The sequence below is a fragment of the Xenopus tropicalis genome, chromosome 3 (genome assembly GCF_000004195.4).
Source record: "Xenopus tropicalis strain Nigerian chromosome 3, UCB_Xtro_10.0, whole genome shotgun sequence".
Taxonomy (NCBI): domain Eukaryota; kingdom Metazoa; phylum Chordata; class Amphibia; order Anura; family Pipidae; genus Xenopus; species Xenopus tropicalis.
Genome location: NC_030679.2, coordinates 94,445,870 through 94,453,992, shown reverse-complemented (window position 1 = coordinate 94,453,992; position 8,123 = coordinate 94,445,870). Strand labels below are relative to the sequence as shown.

General features: G+C 38.3%; 1 protein-coding gene across 6 annotated transcripts in view; it reads left to right on the top strand.

Moving 5' to 3' along the window:
* Positions 1 to 5,280: 5,280 nt before the first annotated feature.
* znf609 (zinc finger protein 609) overlaps positions 5,281 to 8,123 on the top strand; it is a 44,254-nt gene continuing 41,411 nt past the window's right edge. For 2 of the 6 annotated variants that reach the window (XM_031897968.1, XM_031897967.1), the window contains exon 1: positions 5,281 to 5,541. The gene's annotated coding sequence lies outside the window, so the exon portion shown is untranslated. Of the gene's footprint in view, positions 5,562 to 8,123 lie in introns of all 6 variants that reach the window. The other 4 variants (XM_031897966.1, XM_031897964.1, XM_031897965.1 and 1 more) reach the window with 3 other exon arrangements.

The following is an 8,123-nucleotide window of genomic DNA, read 5'->3' as shown; positions in this document are numbered from 1 at the left end:
TGATGTCAGCGAGTTGTTGAGTAATGCTAAAAAGAGCCTCCTAGAGAGACTGAGTCTCTCAGAGGTAAAGATGGGGAAGGGTGAAATACTGTGTGGGCAAATATAACAACAATTTCAGAATAATGTTCCTCAAGGTAAAATTGTACATAAAATCATTAAAAATTTCAGAGAAATCTCTGTATGCAAGCAGAAAGGCTGAAAGCCAATATTGGGTGGCTGTAATCTGCATTAAAAACAGATTATTCTATACTTGAAAATTGCTGCATGGGCTCGGAAATACTTTAGAAAATCATTCTGTGAACACAGTTCTTTGCAGCAACCACAAATGCAAGTTAAAATTCTACCATGCAAAGTAGAAACCATATATAAACATGATCCTGAAACACCATCACCTTCTCTGGGCCCAAACTCATTTAAGATGAGTGGGCTAACAAATTAAAATTTGGAATTCTTTTTGGAAATCACGGAAGTCCTCTTCTTCAAGTTAAAGAGGAAAAAGACCATCCAGCTTGTTATCAATGCACAATTTCAAAAAACGGCATCTGTAATGGTATGAGGTGCATAAGTGCACATTTCATGGGTAACTTGCACATTTGGGAAGACACCATTAATGCTAAATGGTATATACAGGATTTGGAACAACATGGTGCAGCCATCCAAACATTGGATCCTCTGAAAAAGAGATAGGGCTTGTCCACCTTTTTGCAAAGCCCTACCAAGGTTGTAGGTTTAAGTGTAGAAGTACATGCTGACCTTAAAAATACTTAAAAGTTCTTCCCCTTATAAATGCTTTAAAGGGCATATATACCATACATTTTTACAATGCACTAAATCATGTAAAATAGAAGGAAATGCTTTTATTTTAATACCTTTGGGTTCAAATATGTCCATAACTGCTTGAAAACTGTGCTCTACCCAGACCTTTTGCAAGCTTCTGGTGTAGACTCTTTAGTGTGTGGCTGGGGCCCCTGGCCCTGATAGACTTCAGCAGAGCAGTGCAGTGAATATCCATAGGGTGGGCGGGGCTTAGCGATGTCTCAGGCAGTCTGTTCCTGCTTTACTAATGTGGGGTAAATTACCTTGTCTTTGATTGGATGCATAAACATGATAAAAATGACCATATTACCAGAATTTACATATATGTTTAGACAATCCCCCTCATCTTTTTTACTTTTTGAAAAACACAAATTTGTAATTTATTAAACATAAAAACCATGGAAAAAATAAAAAAATTACACCATTTAAAAGCTGGCAAGGTCATGTAGAAGTTAATGGGAGCTGTCCTAACAATCTTTAATTTGTGGTTTTAGAGGTTTTTGTGATTTTTTTTTTTTTTCATTTGTAAGTGCACAAAAATTCTGAAAACAGGGATTTCAAGGGTTTTGTATATTTTATATATTATTTTTTTTTTTTTTTTTTAGCGAAAATTAGTTTTTTTGTTGTTTAAAAAACTACTAAAATCAGAATGTTGGTAAGTGAGACTCAAATTGTTCCTGTGGCAGGTAGTATTTTTGGGTCAAACACCTTAAATAATCTGGATATGGGAACATAAGCCTGATATTAACACCAAGAATATGGACCAGCCAAGTCCAAATATTTATTAGAATGGGCCATGTGGTTACTCAAAAATCCAAATAGAAGTTACAGAGAGGGTTATAGCTTTACAACAAAATTGTTCCATAATGGATTTACAAATTAAATATAATAAAACCATTTGGGTTGAAAATGGAATATGACTCTAGTACTATTTAATTATACAGTTTTGGTTGTGATTTTTATATTTTAATCTTTTCGAAAAGGGGCACAAAGTTATTAGATAACTGCTGCTATAAATTGTTACTTTTTGTATTGTTGCATTGTATGATCTGTACACTAGATGACACTGTTACAAAATGTAAATAATGTGCCATTTGATGTAGCTTGAGTTTTATAAAGAGCCTTTTTGGCTTGAGACCTTTCTCTGTGCTAGTTCCAGCTAGCAAAGGCATTTTAATTATTTGTAGAGCTGTCCAACCAAGACTTTGTTATAATGAAGCTTCTACCCATAAAAGCTGTGCAGAAATAAAACTGTGCCTTTATACTTAGCAGACATATGTGGGCAGTGTATCCTGGCACATTTTTATATAAGGGCCCCAGCACACAGTAAGATCTGTCGCCTGTGTTAAATATGTGCTCCTGCAGGCAACAAATCCCCCCAAAATACCTTACTATTGCTTATCATCAGGGGTCCCCAACCTTTCATACTTGTGAGCCACAGTCAAATGTAAAAAGACTTGGAGAGCAACACAAGTTTCATAACAGTTCATGGAGGTGCCAAATAAGGGCTAAGATTGGCCATTAGGTAGCCTCTATGCACACTATCAGCTTACAGGAGGCTTTATTTGGTAGTAAATCTTGTTTTAATTCAACCTAAACTTGCCACCAATTCAGGAATTCAAAAATAACGACCTGGTTTAGGGGCACTGAGAGCAACATCCAAAGGGTTGGTGAGCAACGTGTTGCCCCCGAGCCACTGGTTGGGGATCACTGCTTAACATTTATATAACTGCAAGTAAAACATATTGGTCACAACAATCAGGGTTAATTGCAGCAAAATGCAATGGCTACAGGCAATCAAGTGATAAGTCGTTTTTCTGAAGTAGCCTCACAAGTATACTATGGCCAGTAGTAGAGACTTGCATTTTAGGGTTTCTCCAAAAACAAAAAAGTATTTTCAATGAATCTTTCACTGCAAAAATGATAAACATGCACTTCTTTGATACCCATTATTCTGACTGTGGCCATGGTGGCCCAGCAGAGAATTTTTGTTGATTTTCTCTCAATTTTAAAAGGTGGCCTGTAACCCAGACATAAAAAGATGTATAATGAATTAAAACCCAAATTATGTTTTTAATTAAAACATCCATACCTGTTTATTTAAAAATCTCAGCTTTCAGTAATACTTTGCTTTCCCTGCTGCTTGAGGCACAGCAATTACTTTTACTTACATTTCTGTGCGTCCTGGATGTCACTGCACTCCTCTCATTCCACCTCTCTAATTGCTGTCTATAATATCATAGCCTGTGCATGGGAATCACATCTTCCTTTCTGGTGCGTACATTAGATTTAGGAATTATGCGAAGCCTTGATAAGCTTGTCCACAATGTGGCACCCGCTTGAGTGCTCAAATTGTGGATTGCAAAAGAATGAAGGAAACAAGGTTTAAATAATATATATAGTGTAATAAAAGTTTATTTTGCTTGACTAACATGATAAAATAGGACTTGGAATTATAGGAATCCAAACTTCTTTTGCCAAACTTCGTCATGAAAACTCCAGTTGCTGCGAAAACGGCCCATTTACTTTAATGCATTTTGCAAATTTTTGCCGTTTCGTGAATTTTTCCATTTTCATTAAATTGGCAGTAAAACGCTATTGCTTTAGCTTCTGTCTGGCTTGATGCTAATAAATATATGAAAACATACACTATGTTCAGTAAGGCTACACTGGTGACTATTATTGTCTTGAAGTGATGGGGTGCTTGGCTTGATTGTGGTTAGGGTACTGTCTGCATGCCATTTGTGGTGTTCTCCAAATGTCTGTGTCGGTTTCCAACGTGTACACATATAAACAATTAAGCAGGTTAATTGCCTCTGTAATACTAATATTAGGGCTTTATACATACATCATTTTAGCTGGCATTCCCATGCCATGGCTTTTTTGATGTGTTCCCCTGCACAGGAACAAAGACCATCTGTAAACTACATGGGGCAGGGACCAATGTAAATCATGAACAATCTATGTAGGGTGCTGCATAACATCTTTTTGCTGAGTAAATAAACATTAATAAACAGCACACTGCAAAACATATGCAGGCTGCCAATTAGGCAAAACATTGCTCAACTTAAATAGCTAAGCTGCACACTGCCTCTCCTAAATGGAATGTCTATTTTAATTGACAGTTTGTGGAGGCAATGTGTTGTTTAATTTTAACTGGCTATTAACAGGTTATCCGTTAAAAAAGTACTTTGTTTAAAGAAATAAAAATTGGTGCTTAATGTACACAGGCTGTCAATTACCCAGTGCATTGCTGAATGTCATAGGCTGTCAAACAGCAAGTTTTTAAACCTTAACTGGGAACTGCTGAACCTACACAGGTTGTAAGCTGTGCATTGCAAAACCTACTGTGGTTTTCATTTATTCAGTGTACTGCTAAATCTACACAGGCTGCCAAACAGTATATTGCCAAACCAACAGACACTGATATTTAAACAGCAGAATGTTGAACCTGTACAGTCTGTAAGTTACTTAGTCTTGTGAAATGTATCAGTTAAATAGTTACTGTGGAGCTTACACGGTAAGTAAAATCCCATTAATTATTTTTTTTACTCAAGGGTATTACTCGGGCTATAACAATCTATATGGTGCTCTGTCAAAAGTCCTTGCAAACTCCATTTGCTGCAAAAACATTCCTATTCCTTTCATAAAAAACAGGTACATTTGAGAAGCAGCACAACTCCATATTGTTACTGGAAGTATGACCTTATAAAGGCAGGAGGCCGAAGGCCAATTTTTTTTTATAGAGAACATGGGACTGTATTGTGACATACATTATCATCATCATAAATGGCATTAAATGTTCATTTTTATGCATTCTATTTAAAGATGTATTCTCATCAACACATTTGCATTAAATCAATAGTTTTATAAGCATGCTTGATTTCACAGAGAAGTGTATTTATGAAATGGTGACCTCTTTCAACCATTGATAAATATGCTTCTATAAACACCATAGGAACAGGAAACCGTATGATTTTTCCTGTGGCGAGCTCTCATCTGACCCTTATTGTTGCAGGCCATTTAAGTAGTAATGTTTGGCGTATTTCAATATTAGTTTTATTTTAAAGCACCTTTAAATATGCCCAATGCTTATTCATACTCGTGTTTGGCCTAAAAGCAACAACTTTCCCCTACTATGTCTTTGAGTTACATTCTTTTATATAACACAATAGACAGGAATATTATATCATCCCCTGTACGCTGTTTAACAACTCAAGCTAGCCCACACAGTAAAACACTTCACAACTCATATTAAAAATGTAAGACAACGAAGCGAAATGAGTAAAGTTTTGGATTAATAATACAACCCTTTGGGAAGGGTCAGAGAACAAAAGGAAACAAGAAGCCCAGATTTTCCCACACCACAACTGTTCGTTGGTCACATGGCTACAGCCACGTGACTTTCCACTAGGCTTCCTTCGATACACAGCGTTGTTTTGTACGTAATCACAGGCGTCCTTGATGACGTACCGCGGGAAGAGGCGTGTCCCCGGTCGGATCAGTGGGCGTGTCCCCGTCAGCGCCGGAAGCGTAATTTTGTTCTTGGCCCGAATTTGGCTGTGGCCTGTACGTACGTTTCAGCCTGACCCTGGAGTAATTGTGTCCCTGACAAAGTGTGGGGGGAGGGAGCAGGGATGGCTGCTGCCCGGGTTCCGATTGACAGTTTCCCTGGGAACTCGTCGGGATAGTACAAGATGGAGGACACTTGAGGCCGGAGAGAGGGTGAGATCCCGAGTGCTTGGGTAATAATTATATTTATACATAGAAACATAGTATTGCGTGAGTGCAGTTTAGAGTGTATGTAATGTCATGTATTTGCTGATTATTATTTGGGTATGTGTATGCTTCTGATTGAGCATTGTTTGGAGGTGTCATTGTGTACACGGATACAAGCATGCACACGTTAAATCTGTGCATTTCACACATTAAGTATGCACATTTATCTGTTACATACTGAAACCCTCGAAATATACTTTCTCACCTTTGTTCATCATGGGGCCCTTCCGGTGTTGTTGTACTACAGTACCTTCTCCAGCTGTTGATCTTGGGAGTTTTAGTGCAACAATAGATCCGGTGCTGCATCACTGACATGCCAGAGTAAATACATTATAAACATGCGGTGTGACTATATACACGTGATTATATATGAAGTAAATAAGGATTTGCTGTAGGCTATTTTTCTGATATTGCAGAGGAAGTAGACACCCAATAACCTGTGAACCAGAATGGGCATTATAAGGGTCACTAGACCTTTCTGACACCTGTCTAGCCCACTGGTTCCTTGCATGGATACATGATTACAAAGAGTACAGTGAACTCATTTTGATGACACTAAGGGCTGCAGTAAAGTCCCACACATCACTCATACATGCATACATTTTCATTATATGTTAACCAGCACCCAGGTTACTTCTAACTGGTTCATTTCTTAAGGCCCTAAATAGGCTGCAGATTATAGCTGTAACATTGGTGCTGGTAAACCTTCATCAAAGTACACCCTGCTCTCCTGTACACATCCAGGGCCCAGTCCAGTATATTCTGCACCTTATCAGTCCAATAGGAGAAATATATGACTTATTGAATGAAGGCAAATCAGTGCTGGGAGACTTTCCTGTCTGTATTATATCATCTACAAAAGTACCCCAGTAACCTTGCAAATAACACAGTAAACGCATGGGAGTTTCCTTGCACTGATTTGCTTTGTACCTGTCATCTGCTTCTTCTATTGGCTGTAATCCTGAAAAAAAGTGTATAATTACATGAGCTATAATCACCCTTATGACTTGTAACAATTATGTATTTAAGAGTGCAGCTCAAGCAAAAACCTGCATCATTTTGTGTGTGTGTTAGGCCTATACACGTATACAGTGAATTTCAGTATTCTTGTAATTCTGCATTTAAAGCGGTCTTTTGCTTATTAGTTCTACAGTAACAACAGTAAAAAAACAATTTGTATTGTATGTATCTAGCTGAGTACACAAGATACTTATGTAGCACTTTTCATCTGCCTACTTTCTCAAGTTTTTGGATGAGATTGAAGCCTCTTGCAGGCTTCCAGATTGTGAGTTTAGTTGGAATGAGTTCTTGCAAGGGCTCTATAGCAGTCACATCATTTGAGTTTTGTGGAAATCCTATGTTATTTCTGAGAATGCAGCGTGCATGCTTTTTTGTCTACATTGTCCCAAGGTATGGAAACCCAATCACACTGGGAGAAATCTCATCTGACCAGTCGAAATTAGTGGATAGGACTTCCAATTATATATTCGTACAGTGTGATCTGCAGGAAGCTCAATAAACAAACACAGTTATGTAGCTAGTTGGGGTTCCCTGTGTTGAACATATATGGAAGAAAAAGTAAAAAATGTAAAACTTACTAAAAAATTTTCATGTTAACAATTATGTTCCTTATTATTTATAGTAATACATTATAAATATGTCTGAACAAATATGTTTTACTTTCTTATTGACTTACTTTCTTATTTCCTGTTGCATAATATGGTTTGTGTTATGTGTCTTATAGCAGAATCCACAATTTGCTTCTTTATTATCGTAGAGGAGTACTTTTAGGCCTGTGGCACAAAAGGAATTTTGGCTGCTATGTTGCTCTCTAAATTTCCTTTACTGCCTGCTAGTAATGTGCAGGTCAGGAAAAACGTAACCAGTTCTGTGTTTTCTATAATTATTTTAGGTGTGTGTTGATCCTGCTCAGTATGGAGCACCGGAGTATAACTATAGGTAGAGGTTAAAGGTGGCCACACACGTGGCAATCTGACGATGTCAGATCCGCCACAAACCGTTCAGGGCTGAAACAACAGATAAGGAGGTAGAAACAATAGGATTTCTACCTCCTTCTGCCGATTCAGCCCTGACGGCAGATTTTGGTCAGGCGCCCGATCAAAATTTTCTAACCTGGCCGATCGGCGAGTCATCCGATATCAGCAGCCTCCTGCGATATCGGTCGACTCACCGACATGCCATACACGCACCGAATATCGTACGAAACAAGGTTTCGTACGATATTATCGGTGCGTGTATGGCCAGCTTTAGTCTACCTGTGTGTTCTCTAAACTGTTGGTTGGGTAGCTCATATCCTCTAATAATCCTCTAACAATTAGGCTTTCTATTGATTGCACTAAAAACAATACATTTAGTAGCTGATAGTTGAGTTTCTTATCCTTTAGGGCTCTGGTACACGGGGAGATTAGTCGCCCGCGGCAAAACTCCCTGCTCGCGGGCGACTAATCTCCCCGAGTTGCCTTCCCCCTGCCATCCCACCGGCGAACATGTAAGTCGCCGGCGGGATG